This window comes from Carassius auratus, chromosome 25, assembly GCF_003368295.1.
Source record: "Carassius auratus strain Wakin chromosome 25, ASM336829v1, whole genome shotgun sequence".
Classification (NCBI taxonomy): Eukaryota; Metazoa; Chordata; class Actinopteri; order Cypriniformes; family Cyprinidae; genus Carassius; species Carassius auratus.
In genome coordinates this window covers 10,744,651-10,769,034 of record NC_039267.1, presented here as the reverse complement: position 1 = coordinate 10,769,034, position 24,384 = coordinate 10,744,651, and the positions used below count along the sequence as shown (strand labels likewise).

General features: G+C 40.1%; 1 long non-coding RNA gene across 1 annotated transcript; it reads right to left on the bottom strand.

Moving 5' to 3' along the window:
- Window positions 1-1,256: 1,256 nt before the first annotated feature.
- Window positions 1,257-23,693, bottom strand: LOC113043255 (uncharacterized). Its single transcript, XR_003275710.1, has 3 exons — window positions 23,172-23,693; window positions 22,928-22,972; window positions 1,257-6,920 (listed from the first exon to the last, which is right to left on the bottom strand). It is a non-coding gene; the product is annotated as an uncharacterized LOC113043255 (long non-coding RNA).
- Between the last annotated feature and the right edge of the window lie 691 nt (window positions 23,694-24,384).

Here is a 24,384-nt window from a genome sequence, read left to right as displayed (position 1 = left end):
CATGAAACTGACTCTTAATAACTGTATTTATTATTATAAGTATTTAACAATAATTTTCACCTCAACCATAAGGCTTTGCAAGACAATCCAGAAGACAATCATTGACACCCTTCACAAGGATGGTAAGCCACAAACTTAACTGTCAAAGAAGCTGGCTGTTCACAGAGTGCTGTATCCAAGCATTTTAACTGAAAGTTGAGTAGAAGGAAAAAGTGTGGAAGAAAAAGATGCACAACCAACAGAGAAAATCGCAGCCTTATGAGGATTGTCAAGCAAAAGCAGAATTTGAGTAAACTTCACAAGGAATGGACTGAGGCTGGGGTCAAGGCATAGAGACGCGTCAAGTAATTTGGCTACATTTGTCGTATTCCTCTTGTTAAGCCACTCCTGAACCACAGACGTCAGAGGCGTCTTACCTGGGCTAAGGAGAAGAACTGGACTGTTACCCAGTGGTCCAAAGTCCTCTTTTCAGATGAGAGCAAGTTTTGGAATTAATTTTGAAACCAAGGTCTTAGAGTCTAGAGGGAAAGGGTGGAGAAGCTCATAGCCTAAGTCGCTTGAAGTCCAGTGTTAAGTTTCCACAGTCTGTGATGATTTGGGGTGCAGTGTCATCTGCTGGTGTTGGTCCATTGTGTTTTTGAAAAACCAAAGTCACTGCACCCGTTTACCAAGAAATTTTGGAGTACTTCATGCTTCCTTCTGCTGACCAGCATGAAGATGCTGATTTCATTTTTCAGCAGGATTTGCCACCTGCCCTCACTGCCAAAAGCACCAAAAGTTGGTTAAATGACCATGGTGTTGGTGTGCTTGACTGGCCAGCAAACTCACCAGACCTAAAGAATTGTTGTCAAGAGGAAAATGAGAAAAAGAGACAAAAAAAAAATGCAAATAAGCTGAAGGCCACTGTCAAAGAAACCTGGGCTTCCACCACCTCAGCACAGCCACAAACTGATCACCTCCATGCCACGCTGAATTGAGACAGTAATTAAAGAAAAAGGAGCCCCTACCAAGTATTGAGTACATGAACAGTAAATGAACATACTTTCCAGAAGGCCAACAATTCACTAAAAATATATATATATTTATTGGCCTTATAAAGTATTCTAATCTGTTGAGATTTTTTGTTAAATATGAGCCAAAATCATCACAGTTAAAAGAACCAAAACTACTTCAGTCTGTGTACATTGAATTTATTTAATACACAAGTTTCACAATTTGAGTTGAATTAATGAAATAAATTAACTTTTCCATGACATTCTAATTTATTGAGATGCACCTATATATATAATAAAGATTTTTTTATTATTAAAATAGTCACAAATGCATATGTAATTTCCAGAATTTATTCTAGGAAATTCTAAAGATTTTGCTGACTAGAAAAACTAGATTTGTTGCAAAAACATATGTGTATGTCCATTCTTTGCTACCTGCATTAAAGATGACATTATATTATAGACATAATGAACTCTTCATTTAGTTTACTGTAGTAAATATGCTTACAGAACTTACACAATTATGCATCACTGAATGATAATGCAACAAAGAAGCACTTTCATTCACTAAATATATTTTGTAACTTAATGCAACCATGAGAGTTCCTGATTTGAGGTGACAATGCAAAAGAGCTGAACAAAGTTTACTCAATGTAAATAAGCAGCAACATGATGCATCGATTACCAGTAAGTGTGCATATTGTGATCTACCTCCTGATAAGGTAGAAATGTCTACTAGCAAGCAATAATACAGCAATGTAACAACTTCCATTAATACATCTTAAGTGCTACAAATCCTTAGGTTTATGTGATAAATCATAATAAATGTTGTTGTTTTTTTCACATTGCTGTGAAGCATTTGGATAGTTTTTACTGAGCATTTACAGTCATGTGTCACTGCATGGTCATGCAACAAAAGAATCACCTTCTCATTCATATTTCATGTCTCATTTCATATATTTTGATAGAATCATTTTTATTATTAAAAACATTCCAGCTAGTTTTCAAGTCAGATATCAACGTTAAATCTAATTTTAGAACCACAAATGATAAAAATTGCTTCATCGTCTCAGAAAACATCTTGATCCCTGTTTTTTACTATCTGCCCTTCTCCTGTCCACATTTAGGGTAGAGAAAGCCATTCATGATCCATTACCCTCTGGAATTTCTCCACATAGTTGAGAAGCCAGTCCACATCACAGGCCGGCACTCACCTTTCAATCACTCCTGTGCCCTAATCATGTAAGCTCATTCATAATTGCAATGCAATTACTGACAGGAGTGTGACCCTTTGCTTTCTGCAATCCCAATCTAATACATGTGTTTCACCAAAAACAGAGGGATGCTTTGTTTTGGAGAAAGAGGGAAACAAGGGGGGAAGAGGAAAGAAAACAACACTGACATGCTGTGTCATGCAAAGGCTATAAAAAGGGATGCAGCCTTTTTCCTGAATCATTCTGGAGACAAGAGCACTATTTTTAGCAGGGGGAGAGTAAACAGCGGCCGTGGCTGGAACAGACCTGGAATTTTCTCCCCAACAAGAGCTTCAGGGGTCCAAATGACCTGTTTCTTACACCTTCCCCCCTTCCTTTCTCTCTTTTTCTATGTTTTCCCCCTACCCCCTTCATCTGTCTGTCTCTCCAGGAAGGTAATCTCCATTACCCTCCCTCCATGCTGATTTAGAATTCAGAACTGTCCACTTCAATCTGGGAGTGTGAATGGTGAGAAGCCATTCAATGAGGAAAGAGAAACTCTGCTGGGGATATGGGATGGATATGCCTTGCCCCCTCCCACTAATTTCTCTAGGGCTCGACTTCCACTCTCCAGAGCTTCCCAGTATGTCAAGGGTCAGCCCCCCCAGACCTCCTGACTGATGGGTCAACCCCCCTGACTTCCCCAGAGCTCTCCATGAGAATGCTAGGAAGGGAGAATGGACAACAAGTTTCTAATGAACTGGGTAGGGACCAATCTGGACCCCAGTGCTGGGTCATAAAAGATGGCTCGGAGAGACCAAAAGACATTTAAAGTGACAGCTCCTTCCACACTGCTTAGCTTGAGTGGTTCAGGAAGTTTGCTGACACAGAATAGAAGCAGTTATGAACAGACGAGCCATGGAGAAAGGCACTGCAGTGACGGCAGTAAAGCTACCTCTGAATTCCTACGCAGGGCTTGGGAGCATGGGAATGCATTACGGGCTACAGCAGTCATGCCACCAGAGCCTGAATTGGTCGACCTTAGTCAAGCCTTCATGTACACAATAGTAGGATTGAGTCTGGGGTCCATAAACGAGGTCAGAGGGAGGAAATAGTTAGTTCTAGAAAACAGAGCGGTTCTTTAAACTCCTGTCACATGCTCCATCAAAACCATCATCTAGGTAATGCTGTTACACGTATCCAATTAGCGAAATTGAAGCAGGGATAGTTACATCGCTGACCTGACCCTGTGTGAAGCCCAGACAAACAAGCATGCAAAAAAGTCCTTTTGTGATGAACTTCAAAAAGTGTATTGGACCCAACTGACTTGCATTGTGTGGACAAAACATTTTAAGTATCGTCTTTTGTGTTTCGCAGAAGAATGTCATACAGCTATGAAGTGAAGTCTTTGAGTGGACTATCTATTTAAGAGCTCAAACAAACCAAGGATACACCGCATCCTAGAATGCTATCAGGAAAGCAATGTTGGTGGTAGGAGTAAGCATGTAGACTATCTTCATTGCCAAGCCGTAATTATACCCAATAACACCTTTAACACAAGCAGGCTGTTGTTGCCGTCTCTCAGGGTGTGAGGTCAAGCATTTCCTGTGTCTATGAATGGTCGCCATCATTGGAATTGTCATGCTGTGGCTGCTGCTCCCCTCCTTCATTCATTGAAGAGTCATATAAAGTTCGGCATCTCTTTTCCCCTCCATTCTTCTCGCTTTAATAGACCCATGCTTGCGTTTACAGTACACGCCATTCATTGAACCTTGAGTGGAGCTTCATAACAGAAATTAAAGTGCAAGCACATGAGTGGCCCTCAGCTTGACCACAAAATTCTCCTTAACAGGAGCAACGTTGTGTTTGGGACACCACTGACTTTCATTGTATGGGCTCTTCAAAGTATCTCTGAGCTGAGGTTGAATAAATTTTTTTTTTTTCATTTTTGGGTGAAGTATTCCTAGTTCAAACCGTGATGCCAGGCATGGTGGGCTGGGGGAGCGTGAATCAGTAGTGTACCAACAGGTTTGGCTTCCACACCCTGTAGGAAAATAAATACTCCATAATGACTGCTTATTAAAACATGAAACGTGGGTATGACCGAAAGTGTGCATTCCATAGGAAATCCATAACAAGCAAATACATGTTCCCTCATCAGCCGTGACATTTCAAACACACGGGGGAGAGATTAACTACATATCTAAAGTAGGTCAGTGACCACAATGAAAGATGGCTGTGTACAATGTCACTCGGAGCAAATTAACTGATCATCATCTTCCTCACAGGCCTGTATGTAAACTATAACCAGGATATGATTCATTGAAAAGCATAATGTCGTTGAGGAAGAACCACAGACAGATGATGAAGAGGGACTAAAAGAAAAAAAAATGATGATAAATATCACAGTGGAAAACATATCTTGTGCTGAGAGTTATTTTCAAAACGTATCTTGTAATTTAAAAGAATTCTACCAATAGGAAACTCAAAGACAGCAGTGTTCATCTTTCTTTTAGGAAAGAAGAAAAGGCTTGTTAACCCCCCCCCCCCCCCTTGATAGCCCACCCCCATGCACGCCCACCCACTCGCTGCTCTCAGACTCTGTCCTGGGCCCTGCAGTCTGCTGCAATATAGATTAGGTTTCAGCTCTGAACTTGCACTAGCACTGCCAGAATGACAGGGGTGGAAATTTCGAAGAAAAGAAAGGACAAGAGGTAGAAAAAAAGAACAGGAAGAAAGGGGTGTTTTAAATGCTGAGTAGAGGAGTTTAGTTATTATTGGAAAAAATCTAAGAGGTCATTCATGAGCCTGAGCCAAGCTATGAGGAAACTGCTCTCGTGTCTCAAACAGTTGGGGGAACTGGCCAAGTCCTACTTCAGCTGTTGTTCCAGGCCTTGCATTTATCACAGAGGCATTTCCCCCAGAAATCGAGAGACTCTCAGAGGCCAGGCAATGTGTGTCATGTCCTCTCAACATCCAAACTGCATGAAAAAGGTGCTGTTTGGGGAAATTCCTCCATTTAAAACAACAATCATAAAGCAAGACAAACAATATGACAACACCTTTGCGCTAAATCTACATCCCAAAGCAGATGTAGTGAAAACCTTAACTTTGCTGCACCCTCAAACTATTTCACATACTTATCCAGCCCCGCCCACTAAAATTCCTCACCTTTAAAAAACTTTCAAAGTGGGGGAGCTCTGTATTTGACATTTGAGGGGTTAATGATTATGAGAAAAAAAAAAGACTTTCCAGGTTTCTGCCATCTGTTACTTTTATGGACAGCCAAGAAGGAAATTGGGTCTTTGGGTTGTTTGGCCTGAGAATAATGAGCCACTGAAAATGATTGTTATAGATGACCCCTCAGCGCCGTCCTCATATGGACCAAATCCAGCTGCACTCTGCAAGCTTCAAACAATCAGGGATAAATCAATTGGATGTTATGAGGAGAAGGAGAGAGCCAGGCTGCGAGCAAGGTAATGACATCCGCTGTGCAATGGAATGGAGGTGCTGGGAATGCTTTCCTGAATCGTGTGTCGGCTACGAAAGTTTAAGCTACCTCAGTTGCCTGCACACAATTATCAGGGGTGGTGCTCGGTCCCCTTTCAACACATGAGGCTTGAGTAGTACCTATGTTTTGTGCCATATGAGGGGGGCTGGATGTCCCTCAGACAAAACAGCAGATAACATGGTGGGAAGGAAGCAATTCTCGTGAGACGCATTCCATTAGGTGTTAAACATAGCATGCACAACAAATTCACATTTTATATGATGTAAAAGTTACATAAATATATCTTGTCCTTGTAGTGTGTGGCATGGTTCAACTATGGTTGCTGTAAAATAATAAAAGATATGATTATGACACACATCACACAATAAAAGAGAGTTGCATTCTCTTAGGAATGATAAGGAACTCTGGAATGCTTGTGCAAGGTGTCAGTTTGTCCTAAAGCACTGATGCAAATCAGTTCCCCGAGGTGTTCCGAAACAGATCAATCTATCCTTGAGAGATGATTCGCAATAAGCTTGGAATGCACATTCATTCCAAAGCCATATGACACATCTCTTGTGAATCTTCTCATTAAATGAGCATGTTGAATACCACATTTATGCATTGGAAATTCTAGCAACCAACTAAAAGAAGTTTAACATCATTAAGACACAATTAGCATTCTGTACTTTATGCTAGCTGTACATACAAGTACTGTCCGACACTATTTATAGCTGCTGCTGTGTTCTGTTGTATGTCATAACACTTGTGACAACAGATGTTGCTGAATGAAAGTGAAAGCTTAGGGCCAGAGTTTTAAGTGACATCTGTGAGCCCTCCTGCTACATCATGCTAACACAGAGGCCCTTTGCCCTCGGCCAGGAAGTGTGGACTGCAGCCGCTGCATTACCAGCATTTCTCACAGCAGCCTGAGTTATGATGTGCCACCATCATCTGCCGCGTCCCAACAGCTGCCGGGACAGTTGTTGAGCACTGGCGTTAGCGCAATTAATATGGCTGGTAAGGCTCACTTTTCTTGAGAGCATGTGTGCAAGTTTTGGCAAACCAGTTTTGGCAGTTTTTATGTTTGTGATGTGATCTACTCACCCACACAATAGCATCAATGACAACAGGAATAAAGTGAAGATCAGGCAATAGGAGAGCACTGCATCTGTCAAAGTCTTTAAGAGTACAGTAGAAAAGACCTTCACCCGTTCCGGCCTCATTTCTCCTATCCAGCAGGAACTGGGGACAGAAGAAAAAAGAGAAGGGGAGGTGGGTTGTGGAGGGGGCTGCTTAGCACAAAGAAGAAGCCTGGATTAAGTCATGAGCAGCAAACGACATAGGTTGGATTTTTAAAGGATGAGATCACATCCTCTTTCCTCAGTGGCTGAGAGACTCATCCTCGGTCGGACAGCCGAGTGTTCGGCATGCCAAACGGGACACTCATTATTGGGACAGCGGCATGCGGTCGCACACACATTAGCACGTGCATGCACACATTAAAGTGAACAGTTTTAAATGCAAATTATCATGCAAACATATACAGTACCATCTCACATGCAACACAGTTGCAATCGATGGGAAGTTGCATGCAAACGTACTATACAGGCATCAGTCAAATCTACAACACATGCGCGCCTGAGCAGTCAACACAAAGGGATAAGCAAGCAGAGTGTTTCTGAGCATGTGTGCGGGTAAGTAGCATGGGAGGGCCGCAGGGTTACATAACTGTGCTACAGCGGGGCCCCCTTGTTCTCTTCCATATGGGGGCCCCAAAGATTTTGCAATACCCTATTGTGGAAGGAGCTAGTATAAGCGATCATTACTGCACTGGGATAGACTATACATCTGATGTCAAGTCAAGTCACCTTTATTTATATAGCGCTTTAAACAAAATACATTGCGTCAAAGCAACTGAACAACATTCATTAGGAAAACAGTGTGCCAATAACGCAAAATGACAGTTAAAGGCAGTTCATCATTAAATTCAGTGATGTCATCTCTGTTCAGTTTAAATAGTGTCTGTGCATTTATTTACAATCAAGTCAACGATATCGCTGTAGATGAAGTGACCCCAACTAAGCAAGCCAGAGGGGACAGTGGCAAGGAACCGAAACTCCATCGGTGACAGAAGAAAAAACCTCGGGAGAAACCAGGCTCAGTTGGGGGGCCAGGTTCTCCTCTGACCAGACGAAACCAGTAGTTCAATTCCAGGCTGCAGCAAACTCAGATTGTGCAGAAGAATCATCTGTTTCCTGTGGTCTTGTCCTGGCGGTCATCTGAGACAAGGTCTTTACAGGGGATCTGTAAAACCACATGGCAGATTTGTAGTCAGGTTTGGGCCCTTGAAAGCTCACATCACGCTTCCAAAACCAGTTTGGAAGTAGGTCAGTTTGGTGCTCAAATTGACAAATGGAGGTGCTCGTTAACACTACGCGATGCACCAAGCTAAAGCGCTCCCTCCCTGCTGATTTCGGAACTATCTTTGACTATCCAACAGAGGGATAAAGAGGATACGATGCTCGAGATGGAGCACAGATGGAGATATTCTCTGATTACAGTCTCGACACTATAAAGAAATCTAAGACAAGGAGAGAGAGTGTGTGTTGTGTGAATTTTCCTCCCTTCCTAAAATATTTCCTGTATGTCTTCAGCCGGGTTGCCCCCCCCCCCAAATTCTTCCCTCTGCAGACTGCCTTTCACTTTGGGGGGCCCTCAGACCCCCTTAGCCGAGTGGAGAGCTTTCAGGGTAGCCTGATGGATGCTAATGGGGGACTCTTTCAGATCATTTTACAGGGCCAGGCTTTGATCTGCCGGCTGGCTTGCTCTCCACAGGCTGGATATCCAAAAAACATGCAAATCCAACCCCAAACACCCCCCCCCCCCAAACACACACACAAAAACACCTGTGAAAAAACTCCAAGGGCATGAGGGAAGAAAAGAAGAGCCGAGAGGAGTTCACAGACACGAAAGAAAAGACAAAGGAAAGAGCAGAGGGAGAGTATGTCAAAAAGACAGAGACTGAGAAAGAAAGAGAAAGCGAGAGAGAGAGACGCTTTAGGGGGGAGGATGGTGGTCAGAGCCTGAGGCGGATGTGTCTGCGCTGTGGAGAATTAGGAAGGAAGAACTGGAAAAGAAAGTCCGGTGAGGGAACCTCGTCAGTTGCACGCAACAGCCACACTTTGAATGGTGGTTAAGTGTGAGGACAGCTGGAGGCAGTTGATTGGCTAAGAGGCTATGGAACTCTTGCTTCCTGAGGCCAGCTGCTATACCCATGGCCCCAAGTGACAAGGATTATAATTGATCACTATCTCGCAGTTCAGCAGAGTGTATAGAGTGCACAGGGCCACTGAAGTACAGTACAGCTGGCTACCCAGCAAAATGAAAGAGCAGTTTTTTTTCCTCCGCGATCTCTCTCAATCTTTTTCCTATATGCCACTGCAGGCATGGCACAGCACATGGTCCGACATTGTCTAGCTTCCTACATTTGCCTTCCGTCTTGCTTCAGAAACCCATTCTGCATGGACTGCATGTTAAAAGTGTCTGACTTCAAAGCTATACATTTAGATGTACGGATTGCTTGGAGATGTTGCACGGCAAACCAGAGCCATTCGCCTGCTTTGCTGGAGACCTTCTTGTGAGCTCAACCCTGTGAGCTCCATTTTGCGAGGAAAGACATAAAGGGCTCTTGTGCGCTGGTGCCCGGCTCAAGTCCTAATTCGCTTTATTAGTTTCATTGCTTTATTAGATTCCATGCAAAGGGGAAGTGGGAGAAGAAATTATGTAAGTTTCTGAAATAAGAAGGATATTTTTGTAGCCTTTTGGAAGCAGAAAGCTGAGCCTGATCAAAGCCTCCTAGAAGACTGGCGTCGGATTGAACTGCCATCCTTTGAGATCCTTTCCTCCTCCTCCTCTCCTCCCCTTTTAGGTTTCTGTCTATGATGTCATGTTTTAAGTTTCTTTAAAGGAAGGAAGGATGAAGGCTTCTCTCTTCAGCACCTCTTTGTACTAATGGAAAGCCCTCCTCAGGACACATCCGCCCCTATGGCCTCGTGGCATCCAGGGGGCAGGAAACTGCTCCGGCCAGATGAAAAAGTGGAAGTGTGAGAGGAGAATCCTTGCTGGACACGATCCACTCAGACGGAGCCTTCTCACTGTAGCCGAGCCTGAATGGAGATGGGGAACGAACTCTGGAGGCTGTCCATTAAATGCAGCACCCATTGTGTTACACACTTTCTTTTTGTGCACTGAGCTTAGGTGATTTCTTCGGCTCTAGCCTCATTACCAGAAACAGAATGAGCAATTTAACAATGCATGTAGCTAAAAGGTGCATGCGATGCTTTCTGTATGACTACGGGTAACAGAATGACGACTGTTCACCTCAGTGGAAACAATTCTGAGTCATCTCTTTGAGTTTCACACCCTTAAATCAAACTTCTCACTGGCCTAGACTTAAAAAAAAAAAAAACCTGTTGCAGTGGCAATTAACAGTGTCAAGGATTTCAAATTAATTGTAGATATTTAAGCTGTGATTTAAGCTACACGTTTGCATCACAGTGCGTGGGGAGACAAAGTTTCAAGTTTGTCTTTCTGGGAACTAATAATTTTTTTTTTTTTTTGGCAACAGTACAAACAACAACATTCTCAACAAAAATTCTCACGGTAAAATGTAAATTAAATAATTTTGAATATAAAATCTATACACAAACAGTATATATATATAAACAGAAACAAATACTATATATAAAAAATTTCTGCATAAATACATTAGCAATAAACAGCAATCTTAATTCACCATCGTTTGCCTTTTAGCCAATCAGGTAAGACTACAGGGCCTCATCAGTATTAATTACAGGACAGGACACCAAATAATTAATATCCTGTAGCCAAACCAATTCAAGTGGCATATTTATGAATCTTAGAAGGGAAAAGTCATCCTTGTCATCATTTGATTTGTTTAGTTCTCTTTTTTCCCTTCCTAAATCCTTTACTCCATTTCCAAACAGTCTTGACAGTGTGAACGGACTGGAAAAAGTCCTTTCCTGGAAGAAAGTAGGGAGACGTAGATAAGAGAGCCTCGTGATGACTACGGCATAACCAGAAACATCAAGACAGCCTCCACCTCGGCTTTGGGCCCAGACTCCCAGATGTGTGTCATCCTCTGGCTCCAACTGCAGCTGAAGGTAATTTTGCTGGAGAGGAACCAGGGAGGGAACACCCCGCTAAAGTTGAGCCCCACAGACATAGCAGAGAGAGCAAAACTCCCTCCTTTCCTCAAAGACACTGTTGTCAGAGACAGGGACACTTCATACCAGCAGAGGGAGAGGCACATGGATGGAATGGGAGCGATAGATGATGTGATGACAACTGTGATCGCTCTTCAGATACCAACTCCTGTTCCCACACTACTATGGAAAGCAAGACCATTACTAACTTCCCCAAACGGTTTTGCAACATCAAGGTCTTGAGGTGCTGCTGGTTTCAAATGTGACATTAAAATTATGAAAGCAATAAGGACTTCTTTACTATAGTTTTGCAGCATGGTTTACTACACTGCACTCCCTATAGTTTGTGCATTATTGTTATGGTTTGTCGATGATTTTTCTTGTAGCTGGTGAGTTATGGGCCTCCTCGTGTCTGCTCTTAAGAGGCACCTAAAAATACCCAGTGAGGTAATGAGAAAGCCTCTGCACTATTTACATTTTGGCGAGTTGGGTTTTCAGAACAGACTCTGCTGAGAGAGGTGAATCTGTGAGATGACTGAAAGGGAAAATTGTTAAATGCTCTACACAGAACTCTACATAGATGGCTGGGGCTGAGATAAAAAACACAGACATTAAGAAATGGAGAAGAGGCCAAGGCAGAGCAGTCATATGGTGAAACACAGTCAAAAGGAAAGGAAAGAGAGAGCGAGAGAGGAAGGTGCACAAGACAGGAAGACAGAGACAAACACGAAAGACAGAGGTCAAAAGAGACAGTGAAGATGAGACCATGGCCCTGTCTGAACACTGAAAATATCCTCCTTCCTCATAGGCTCTCCTTCATGAGTGTGATACATGTAAAGGCTGTAAAACAGAAAGCAAGATGGTGGCTGCTCAGCCTATACCAGTGCTTTCCAACCTCTACCATCTTAGTCACCCTCAAAGCCTTATTACAAATGCTCCAATTTCCTTTAATCAACACCAAAGTGAAACCGTGTTCCTATGAACTCATATAAGTTCATTTAACATTGTTATTATAATTTTGTGTTGTTGTTTAATTTGATGGTTTGAGAGATACAGAATCTGAGATGAAAACAGCAAGCATGCGTTGTGAAGTGTGAGGCGAGTAAAGGTCACTGTTGCATAATTCTCTCTGTACAGTGTTTATATTTCCACTACAACTGTCATTCACACAAATTTGCAAAACCTGAAACTTACTCATTTCATTTTCTTTCTTAATGTATTTCATTTCATAGCATTTCAAATAAATAAACAAATACATAAATAATATTAGTAGCATTAATAAAATATTTTTATTTAATTGCTGTTATATAAAAATATATATGTAAATATACATAAATGAATAGTTCAGCCGTGAAATTCTACTTGCATTCTAACTTAGTTCATTAGGCCAATAGGATACACATATTCATTACCGTTTACCTCGGACATATTCAATAAATGCTTTGTCTGCAGGTCCTAATTTTAGCCTACCTCCTCCCCAGCACCACCTGTCTAGGTCTGCTACGGGGGCTTTTCCTCTCTCAGCAGAATGTTTCCTTTTCATTATATGTTCTGAGCATTTAGCAGAAGCAAGTCTACTTGCTCTACAGCAGCAGCATAGCAAGTCTAGTCTGCCAAGACCAAACCTATGCACATTCTATTTACAGTGATAAAGATTTTACAATCTATTCCTAGAGTTGTCATGACAGAAATTATATAATGTATACAATTTGTTTGTAAATATATCTTACATATAATAAATATAAATTCTATATCAATATAAAAATAACTTATAAGAAATATATAATAAATACATTTAATTGTCTCAATTAAATTTTTATACCAAAATAAAGCGCTGGTTGGGAAACACTGGTCCTTTTTTTCATCTGTTTGAGAATCAGCAGAAAAGAAAGTGATAAAACATGGTAAAGTAGCAATGTCAAGTATTTATCAGGTGAGAAAAAAATGACAGAAAGGCAGAAATAATAAGAAAAAGCATTGCTGAGGGCAAGAAAGACTGAAATTAAATCATAGGAAGATGCCAAGTGTGTTATTACTGTCTGTAGTAGACTATTCATCTACAGTATCAAACTCTTATCAGACGGTAGATCGCATAAGCTTTGCTAGTTGCATGTTGTTGCACATAAATATTTGCTCTCTGCTTTGTTGCATCAAAACCAGTTTCTGTTGCTTACCATGTCATAAACAACCAACTGTGATGAAAATTTTTCAGTCGCTTTGAACTGCTGTCAGTGCAAGCGCTACATAAGAGCATTGACAAGGAAGGCCATAAACCAAGAAAAGAGTGAGTGAGGCCAGTTGAAAGTGGCCGGGGAGTGATGAACTGAGACCTACCAAGCGGAAAAGGGAGCTGCTATGGCTTTCAGGTTGCTGTCCCTCCGGACCATGACGTTATTTAGAGATGAGCCTGTGATGGTTTCCATTCCAGCCTAATGGCCAGAGGCTTCCAGATAATGAACAGGATGGACAGACTTCCAAACCTCCCTGGGTGTGCATATTTATGCATGATTGGAATCTGAGGCACGTGGAAGGAAGTCCCATGTTTGTCCTTGTCTGCTTGTACTCCTCTCCCTTGTGACAGCAGCGTCATTCAGTTCAGATTCAGATGAGTTCATAATGTTTCACATTCATTGACACAACACGCGTTTCAACTGTGGGCATTCCAACAGCAAGCAATATGCTACTGAGGTCAAACAAAGGCAAATATCAAACTCTCTGTAGTCTAAACACAAAACCAAAAGAAAGAGAACAAGGACCAACTACGCTAAATTCAAATCTACTGCCTATCAGGGCCTGCAAACTATCTTAACTGATTTTCCTCAAAGCTGGAAACAATTTGCAAGGTCTTGGGTGAGTAAAGTAATAGTGTAATACAGGCCTGATTAAGCTATTAAAGAGCTGGAGAGCGGAGTTACGTTATGTTTGAATGGAAACCCAAAAAAACCATAGATAAGTGGCTATTCATAAAGCGTGTACTTGTACACATACTTTTGCAGATGAGCTTTAACGTGACACACTTCAATGCTACAAGAGCTGCAGATGATTCACATTCCTTTAGTCAAAATCATGTCAATCACTCCCACTCCCTCCAACCCTAAAAATTAAATGAGGAGAAATGTTTGGGTCTTATCTGCAGGAAATACCGTTTGATGAAATTACACCTGGCAACTTGAAAGTGATGACTGGGCCCCTGCACTCATTACGGAGTCCCTCGATGCGCGGCCTGCCCTTGATCCTCGTCTGGACTCGACGAAGAACGCGGAAGGTAGACCTTGGAGGGCCTACGGAACTGGGTGGCCCTCGCTCTGGGAAGTGTTCGGCCATCTGTGTGGTATGTCGGTATGTACGCTGGTGCTCCTGTGCCCGTTTAGGGACCATGGGTTTTTCCTCAATACTGGACTATCGCCACCCTGCCCAGAGGAACTCATCTTAGGGAGATGTTAGATAGAGTAGAAATAAAAACGATCCTTTCTGGCCATATTTTAACGGTCTAGCTGAACAACTAAATGAACAATTAAATTTATTTCTGTTCCCCATGTTTGACTTTATGTGAAAAGATAAGGATTTGTGCTCTGCGATCCCACTGCGAGTTCATTTCTGATTCAACTACGTACCATTTAAAATGCCAACATAAGGGATAATTAGAGTTTTGAAAGCAAACATTTAATTAAATGTAACATTTACTGGTCTATACTGCAATATGTGTAATATTTTTACAGCTATTACCTAACATGACAAAATTAAAAACAAATTTTAACTGAAATAAATCATCACACAAACTCATTATAATAAATGTTTTCTTTTAGCTTTGTTGTTTTGTAGTGTTTTAAAGTGTTAAAATTAAGTTTTTCATAATTTCTTAATGTTAAAGAGCCACACAAATGGGAAATCAAAAATTACCTATATTAGAGTGTATGATGTAGCTGTCCATCAGTGTAAACAATGTGCAAAGTAATTAAACCAAAAAGTACACAATTCATAAAGTTATTGGCTTCTAAAGTAAGGAGTCGACTCTGAATCGCTGAAACGAGTCGTTATAGATTTCAAATCTTTTGCCCATCTCTATGTACGTCACCAGGAGCACTTTGCATAATAATCTCTGCCTGCCGTCTTGGGAGAAACAAAACTCTGACCTGCCCCACCCCCCCACACAGACGCTCTGGTTGGTGTGAGAGCATCATGTCGAGGAGACAGTGTGTTTTTAATTGTAAAGGCAAGTTTGTTTTATTTTCACAGCCAAAGAATGAAGATCAGAAGAACCAATGGCTAAAATTCATTTTTACCACAATACCAGAGCAGTACAACAAATCCCTTTTGTTGTGTTCACAACATTTCACTGATGACTGCTTTTCTAATCTTGGTGAGTACAAGACGGGATTTTCAAAGCATTTGGCCATAAAAGAGGGTTCATTACCAACTTTATTTGGACCAACTAGCATCTCCGTATCACAACTTGTAAGTATGATTATGAATTTATGTGTTTGTTTTCTCCCGAGCGTCTTATCAGTATGTCGCGCTAGCACTATATGTTAACCCTCTGGAGTCGATTAACACGGATATACGTTATGAGTAATTTTCCCCTGATAACCCCGAAAAGAACTTAAATTACTTAAATTAAATTACACGCGCGGCTTGAATACGCCCACACAGAAGAAAAAGCAGCGAGACTGTTTTTTATTTTACTGTTTGCTTCGCGATGAGAGGAATAAGACATAATTCACCCCAAAAAAGATGCTAACGATTTGTTTACCGGGAATTTGTGTGCGGAACAACCAATCAAAACTGACTATGTCAGTTGACCAATCAGAACATAGTATGCTACCGAAAGGTGAGGTTTAAGGAAACTGAATCTTTTGAACAGCTTCGCGCGAACCGTTTGGGGATCTCTGAGAATTGATGTAATTTTAAAATGATATTTTGACAAAATGTCAATGTTTTTTAACCTTGGATGGATTTAAACCTAATGTGCAGGACTTATAAACAGTGATAGGAAGCTTAGAATTTTCATCTTACTGGCTCTTTAAAATTGGCTTTTTTTTGGTTTATAATATATGCTAAAATAATATAATAGTAAAAGAACAGTAAAATTTATCTCGCTGTAACATAGAACGTATCAATACTTCGAGATTCGATCTTCTCATTTCTGATTGCTATTTTTTTTTTTCTAGAACAAGCTCAAGTGTTTCACACAGCTGAAGAGTGTCAGACTCGACATGTGATCCTTAATTGATATTTTCATGAATAGAGTCACGCATGCATACGCTGGGGCTTTCCCCATTGATAACCATAGAGACCCGATGATCAGCCCAGCACATCCCATAGGGCAGAGCTGCTGATCTATTTCAGATACTCGAGCGCTTCTCATACTCACGTATGGGACTCCGATTTGTGACACAAAGCCCATGAACACTTCACCTGAGAAAAAGTCCCCCACTCCCTCGCTCAGGGCGTTGCACCCCGGGACAGACTTCTGGTTAATGCCTGACAATTCCAGAGCAATAGAAACCTGGACTGACACTTCAAAAGCTCAAATCTCAGGTTGCTGTCTTCAACACATTCAAATGTCACACACCTCAGTTTCTTCGCCCATTGTGTGGAAGATACAAGATACTACATGCTCGTGGTTGGGAAATGTGCTTTCCACGCGATCTCTTGTTTGATTCATTGACCAGAAGTTCTCACATGTTCTGCAAGTTTATCAAGAGGCTATTAATACGATAGACACCCTGGGGACCAGCGCTGTATCCTTAATCCACAGAGACTTGGAAATAGGAAGTCATCGATTCTTCCCACCACTTGCTCTGGGAATGAGCAGGCCTGTGCTTTCCCTTTTGCTAAATGGGATATTATTATTTTAACGTCCAATCCTGCCTTACCCACGCTAGACTATTTCTGTGGCTGGGAGAGTGGACAGCAAGGGCCACTGGCAGTCTGGACTTGCAGAGGAGTCACCGCAGTAGCCATTTTTTCTCAGAGAAAGAGCCTCCTCTCTGGGGAAGCTGACTTTGACTTTGCTTTCTAACCTCTAGAAGGACTAAAATCATCGGAGTAAGAGCACAGTAGCCTTCCCATACAATGCTGCAGTAGAGGTTGAAGTTGCAAGTAAAACGTACCATGACATTGCAAACATCGAGGTTATTTCCCAAATCTTTGGTAAAGAAATTACTCAATATAACTCTAAAGTGCTCTTCTAAAATGTCTTAGCAAAAAGGTCTGAATATAATAAATGAAATAAAAAATTCAAGTCAGTATTCTATTCAAATGTATTTATAGCCCTGGAAATAACATGAAATTGTTAAAACTCACATGATATAGGGTACTGGTTACGGTAATAAAATGAATTTTTTGCCTGCTAAGCCAGAGTAAATATGTTGATTATTTGTTTCCCATGATTGTGCTTCCTGTGTAAATAAATCATGAAATGCATTTTTCATGGTATATATGCTGCTTCAGTGCTCCATTTCTGCTTGGGGAAAAACATTCATATAAAAAATGTAAAATAAATTATGGATAAACCATGGATTTGAATTGGGACCACTAATTGGTGATCTCAGCTTTATTAGATAATAAACTTTAGTTTTACAAAGATACATTTAAATAATTAAGAACTATTTAAGACCAAGTAATGAAAATTTTAGGATTAAATTGAAGTAAACACAATAAGTCAAAATGTTATCCTAACGTAAATGTCTATGGGGAACTTACTTATTATAAGCAACATTTCCAAACAATATCTATTACTTTTCAATTAATTGTACACAAGGAAAAAAGAAGAAAAAATAGCTAGACCATGCAGTAGAATATTTAAATAACTTTCACTTTACCTTCTGTCACACTGCACAGAAATTAGTTTTTCCTCAATAATTTGTCATCTTCTAGATATATTTGATTGAGACGTGACAAGATAATAAGTCTTGTTTTCTGTCAAACTGATCAAAATGAAGAGAACTGATTATTAAAGGGGCCATCAGATGGCAATTTTTGTTAATTATTACATCCAACAACAAAACACCTTAATCGCTTAGGATATATTCTTGTCTACATCTGGTAGACAAACATTGGTGGACTGATGACAGCTCACTCAGGGGGCCATCTCAGTCAACAATCGTGGGAGGGGCCTGGGTATGTGTGATGTCACAAAGCCAAGAATCTGAGAATGGCTTGATTAAAAAAAAAAAAAAAAAAAAAATTTATTTATCTGGATTAAAAAAAAAACACTGGGTGGATTTTTATCATTAAAGGTTGGTTGTGAAAACCACATCAGGAGCCATACTGACCAGAATGTCATTTAGTTTGAACACGGTTGAAAACGAGTCTTAATCAGCTCTGATATAACACACTGCAATACTGCACAGCCTGAGGCTTCCTCTGCTAGTCTGCTAAACCTGCGAGGCACTGCACTGATCAGAGTTACCCACTGCTTTTAAACAGGTTTACCACACAGGAACTGTGTGCACATGCGCACATGCACACACTCCAGAAGAATACGGAACAGAGCTGATGGCCAGCGGTGAGGACCGACGCATGTTCCCAACTGCTGGAGGAAAAGAGACGACACACATACACAAACAGACACACGCACACAGCTGAAGCAGGACTTCACATGTGTGTGTGAGAGAGCAGCAGTAGTTGCTCTGGAGATGTGGATGTGCCAGAAGTTCTCCCTCAGTTAGCCGGCTGTGGGGATCTGGTGCAGACGGTGCAACAGATGTTTCCTTCATTGGGCACCGCCAAACAGGGCACTGTAAAACAATGTTTGTATGCAGGAGCTTGTACTGTCAAATCAGTTTTGTACTTTCAAAACTCTACATGCCACTCATACAATAAAAACAGCAGTGAAAATGTTTGATAACAAAGGATTTTGATTTGATCAATGTTTCCATCACCCTGTTTTTATGTGCATTTTGACGTATCACATCAGAAACGAGTAACAGAAACACCTAATATCAAAAAAATAATTTGCTTGCTTGTGGTGGTTTTTGACTGGTATGATAAAGGTTTAATGCAAATAATAGCGTATTTGCAGACTAAATAAAATCATCCATGCCCATCAAAATCGTAATGTGACTTTGTGCCACAGGACGGCATAACCTGACTAGCAGACCAATCGTGTTGCACAGCATCTGAAATGTTATGGTCATTCTTAAATACCCGAGTATTTCTGTAGGCATATAATTATCTTCTAGAACAACACAGGCCACCCAACCGATAAAAATAATAATGTTAAATGTATGATAACAAAGGTTTTTTGATTTGATCAATACCTATGTTTCCATAACAGTGTTTTTATGTGCATTTTGAAGACTCGCATCAGAATCGTGTGATGGAAATGCTAAATTTCGGAAATAAACTCATAAACGTTTTTTTACGCTTGTTTGAGGTGGTTTATGCAAATGATAACTTGATTCCTTGAGGTGGTTTATGCAATTGTTGTTACACAGCTCTGTGGAATACTTGATTCTGATTGGTCAGTCAGGACATTCAGAGGTATGTTATCCCTCGATAACAACCTATAAAGCTAATGACACCGGCTCATCCGGGTAAGAGCAGTCGGCGCTGTACTCTTGCTTGAACAATTTTTTTTCTTGGTGGAAGCTTTGTGTTTGTTTAGCTTATAAAATATTTAAACTCGATTTAAAATGTTTGAAAATCTCTGTCGGTGTTTATTCTGCGAGAACAACCGACTGGATGTACATTATCCTTTACATAGCAGATGGAAATGCGTTTGCCAAATAAAGTTCTCCATGCAAATCAAAAAAGTTTGGTGCATTGGGATAACATAAAATGACAAGCAGACTGATCTTGTTGCACAGCATCTGAAATGTTTTATGTTCATTCTAAAATAACTGAGCAAAGTCTTTCTGTATAATTGCCTCCCAGAAGAACACGACTTCTTTCCCAAACAGCAGGCATTCACCTCCGAACGCAATTGTGCTTCGTAAGGCGCAAGTCATGTATTACACATGGAAATGATTATATTCAGTGGCTTATCCTACTTTTCTTTGTGATATTTAGTGCAAGTTTATCAGGAAGTGACGATTTTGTTCTCTTTGACTTTGGAAAGATTCTTATTCGCAAAGGTTTGATGTGATATTACAATTTTGTTTGAAACTCTGGATGGAAAAATTTGCATAATGTCAGTATTTAAATTACTCTAATTCAGACAATGTTGGACAAGACAGTTTTCACATGTTGTTTTTGTAAAATGTTGATGCATGTTGAAATTTATATATAATATTTTTGGTTTTGCACTTTCTTTGGGAACTGATCAGATTTTCGCCAATTAATATTAGAAGCCATTTTAGAGTAAAATCTAATAATTAATGAATATGATATAATGAAATACTGACTCATTTTATACTCTTCAAAATAAAAATTATGACTAAGACAAAAACCATTAAAAAAAAATCACACATGCAGTTATGTTAAACACAAGATACAGTAACTGTCATAATAAAATTGCCACTATGTTTCAACCAGTCCTAAAAATCAAAAGAAGTTGGAACAAATTTGTGCCAAACTCTAAAAAAAAAAAAAAAAAGATCAGTTTGCTTTGCACACTAATGAGTGTTGCTAATTACATTGTACATTACACATACTTGGGGTCTTGTGATGGCCACTGCAGGTGCACATCCTTGAACTTAGATATGGTTCAACATGGTGGCAAAGAAAGTCTTAATTACCTGGGTAAATCTTGTGGAACACTTGGAAAAATTTCACCCAAGAAAAATTGCAGCTGGAACTCAAAATATCCCATAGACCGTTTTAAACTTTTAAGCCCTGTAGGGAAATCATGCCAATCCTATGAAGAACCTGGCGTTTTCTCTAGTGTATTTAATGGAAGAGGAAGTGATACAGGCTGGTCTCCAAATCTGACATTTAAAACAATACTAGCTAGCAATGACACACTATCTAATGAGACAGATGGGTCCAATAAACGGGAGATTGGGTGGCATGTCTGAACCGCAGGGAGAACTGACCGCAAGGAACGACAAGGAGAACGTGTAGCCGGAGTGGAGAAGGGTTTTAGAAACTGTGGTTCCAGCACAGAGCTCAACTGGAGCTCAGCTGCAGCCAGCAGCTGCATAGACCCGAGCCCAGGAACTGAAAAGAGTACAAGTGCAAATGTTCATGTCAAATGTGTCAAGTCATTCTCTCTTTCACATGCACACACACATGCGAATAGTTCTACAAGTTTTATCAATGTTAACAGAGACATTTATACTCCAAATGAACCAAAAGAAGACTTTAATGTGTTTATTCCCTACATGCTTCAATATAAATTGCAGTTTTGCTGTACTTTAAAACTGTAGCTTGTCACACTATAACCACTACTTCTTGGAAAAAACAGCTTATTACTGTAAAATGAACTACTGTCATGCATGTAAGCTACTTTTAGTTAGCGACTTCTCAACACTGTCTTTAAGCAAAGACACACAACTTCAGAGTTCTAATGTGAACTCCTGGATTGGCAGATTAAAGCGCCACCATCTTTAGTACAATCCAAACAAGTGACTCCAGTCCAAGTAAGAGTTTATACTGTTCTCATTGGCATCCAGACAGAGGAACTGGCTAAGCACTTTAAGCCATATGTTCCACTGTTCATAATTACCTCTGTGTCTATATTGAATTTATTTCATAAGGTTACAGACAACCTTTGCTTCAGTATTTACAGAGAATTATTGCATAAGAGGCTAGCGTAAATGAAAGGAGGTTTAGTAATGAATGGGATTTATAAATAGCATGGAAACCCCTCACAAGAACATTTACAGGAATTCAACTGTAATTCAGGTTTCAGTGGTTCAGCTTGTTTAAGTATCAGATCATTTTGATACCGAGAATCTTCACTGCTGTTGCTATTGGTACGATGGTTGGCCAAAGTCTAGGTCAGAGTCTAAAGGTCAGAGAGTAAAAAAATGAAAATGAAAAAGGAAATAGTTTCCTTATAAAGTCAGATGTCAGATGAATCGTAAAAACAGTATATAAATTAACTTTAAAGGTAAAAATAAATTAATTAACAAAATAAGGAAAAAATAAGAAGAATTTTAAAATTCGATATTATGAATAAATTCAGATTTTATTTTATGTTTTTAATGAGTGAGTATATTCTGTATGCTTGAGCTGTAAATGTATGCAAGCACTGAACCTGAGCCAAGTCGAACATACCTAGCATTTTCTGAATGTGCAAGACATCTACTCTTGAAAGAGAGATATTAAAAGGCTGCAACGTCTGAATCTAAACTACCACAACAAACAAAATGTATTGCAGACATGAGGTTCACAGCTTCTGCAAAGGAACAACTGAAACAGCCATTGTCAGCATCACACCACTCCTGGTAAGACGTGTCCCTATACACACAAACACGCACACACACACCCACACACACACACACACACACACACACATGCATTATCACTTTACTGAAATAATGAGCCCTTAAAACAACACCCACCTCCGTGCTGTTATATGAAACTATGTGTATTTAGATACTTGTGGGAAATGTAGAAAAACTCAAAATGAAGCCAGCGTGATAGGATACAGTGAAATTGTTTGATGCCAGGCACAGACAGAAGGAAACAACAAGAACGTAAACACAACAAACAAACAAAACTGAAATGAAGCGCAGCACAAGTATCAAATCATGAAAAAAACTCCATGTTCATTGATTATAATTAATCATTTGACTTCAAAACTGACATTAGAGCTAAAGCCTTTGTGACCACAGAAACACATTTACTTTAAGGTCAACATCCCATAGGTATTAGCGGGTATGTTGGTATTTCATGCCACAAAACTTCATCACGTTACCAGCAGGCATTTCCTGGTTCATAGCAGGCAACTTCCTATATGTCCTTAAATTAAACTGAAACATTCAACCCTTGATGGATGCCAGAAAACAGCCACATTTTTTGACAAACTGCTGTCTTATGTCATCACATTTTTTTTTAATAAAGATAAAATAAAAAAAAGATACAGAAACTATAGAAGCTGCAGCATCTGCAAAACCTTTAACCAGCACTTACCTGAATGTATGCACAGGCTTTGGCCTATCTGAAATCCATGGCCACCTGCAAACCAAACAAAACAGAGAATCAAACAGTGATTACAGCGTTCTATATGACTTCTTTCACAATCTAAACATGCTTCTGATGTTCTCGGCTGGCGCATGGGGCTTCACGGTTTGGTTATGGCATTAAACTGTACAGCCCAAAGGACCATAGTGAATGTATCTTCTTTTTTTGTGGAAAATCCATGTCCTTCTCTTACTGAAATTGGTGGAATTCCCCTAATGGTGGCCGGTTTCAGAAGAGAGAAACCCCACACTTTCAGACCAGACTGTTTTTGTTACTCTTAAGACTCTGGAAAGTGGAAAAACTGAAAGAAAAAAAAAAAATTCAGCACAGTTGAGAAACGTTACTTCTGTATAAATTCAACACTGTGATTAAATAATAGATATGGAAAAAGTGTAGGTTGCTAAGAGTACAAGAAGAGTGACTCAAAACAACAACCATCAAACCATCTCCAAAAGATTTAGACTTTATGCAGCCACATTTTACTTGAGCGATGCACATTTTTACTTTTTCTTCTTCTTTTTGTTTAAAAAAAAAACTAAATGCATTTGAACCCTAAGCTGAAAATCCCTGAAAAAAATAGGGCCCTATCATACACCCAGCGCAATGTGACGCAAGGCGCAGTGCAGGTGTGTTTGCTAGTTTCAGTCTGGCGCCATTCGCATTTTCCCGTCCAGCGCCAACGTTGTTTAATTAGCAAATTAATTTGTGCCCATTTGTGCGCCCATGGGTGTGCTGGTCTAAAAAAGAGGTGTGTTTAGGGGCATTGCTATTAAGGAGCTGAAAATAAACTGTGCCATAGACCAACTCAAACCTGTTCTAAAGTCGTAAGTCAATGGGGCAATATTTTTTGTTATTTAAAGAGCACATTGGTTGAAAATGCACCTCTGGGCGGGTCCACAGTGCCTGTTGACTTTGCTTATTACACACAGGGATGCGCATCACACAAACATGCCAAATATTAAAAACAAAAGGATGAATGTGTAAAAGAATATTATTGTGTAGACTACATAAATATAAAAACGTAATGATGGATAATCATTGCGTGTATTAGAATTAGGCTACCTATTTGCAATTCAGCTTATCACTACTTATAATGATGAATGAAATTCTACTTCATCCCACACCTTCTTCACCTCGGAAGAGCATCTCGCTCTTAAAGGGAATGGGAGATGACACTTTGGTTGATTTATTGAACGTTACGCCCATTACTTAGTAAGAGAATAGCGACAACTCATTTCAAAACTGGAGCGTTTTTCTGTCGTTAAAATAGCAAAAGTGGATTTGTACACGCCCTGAGTGCACCTGCGCCGTGCGCTTTACACTTTGTGTTTAGATCGTTAAAATAGGGCCCCTAATCTGTTTTTTTCATTGAATACACGGAAGCAAACATACAATAAAAGAATTCA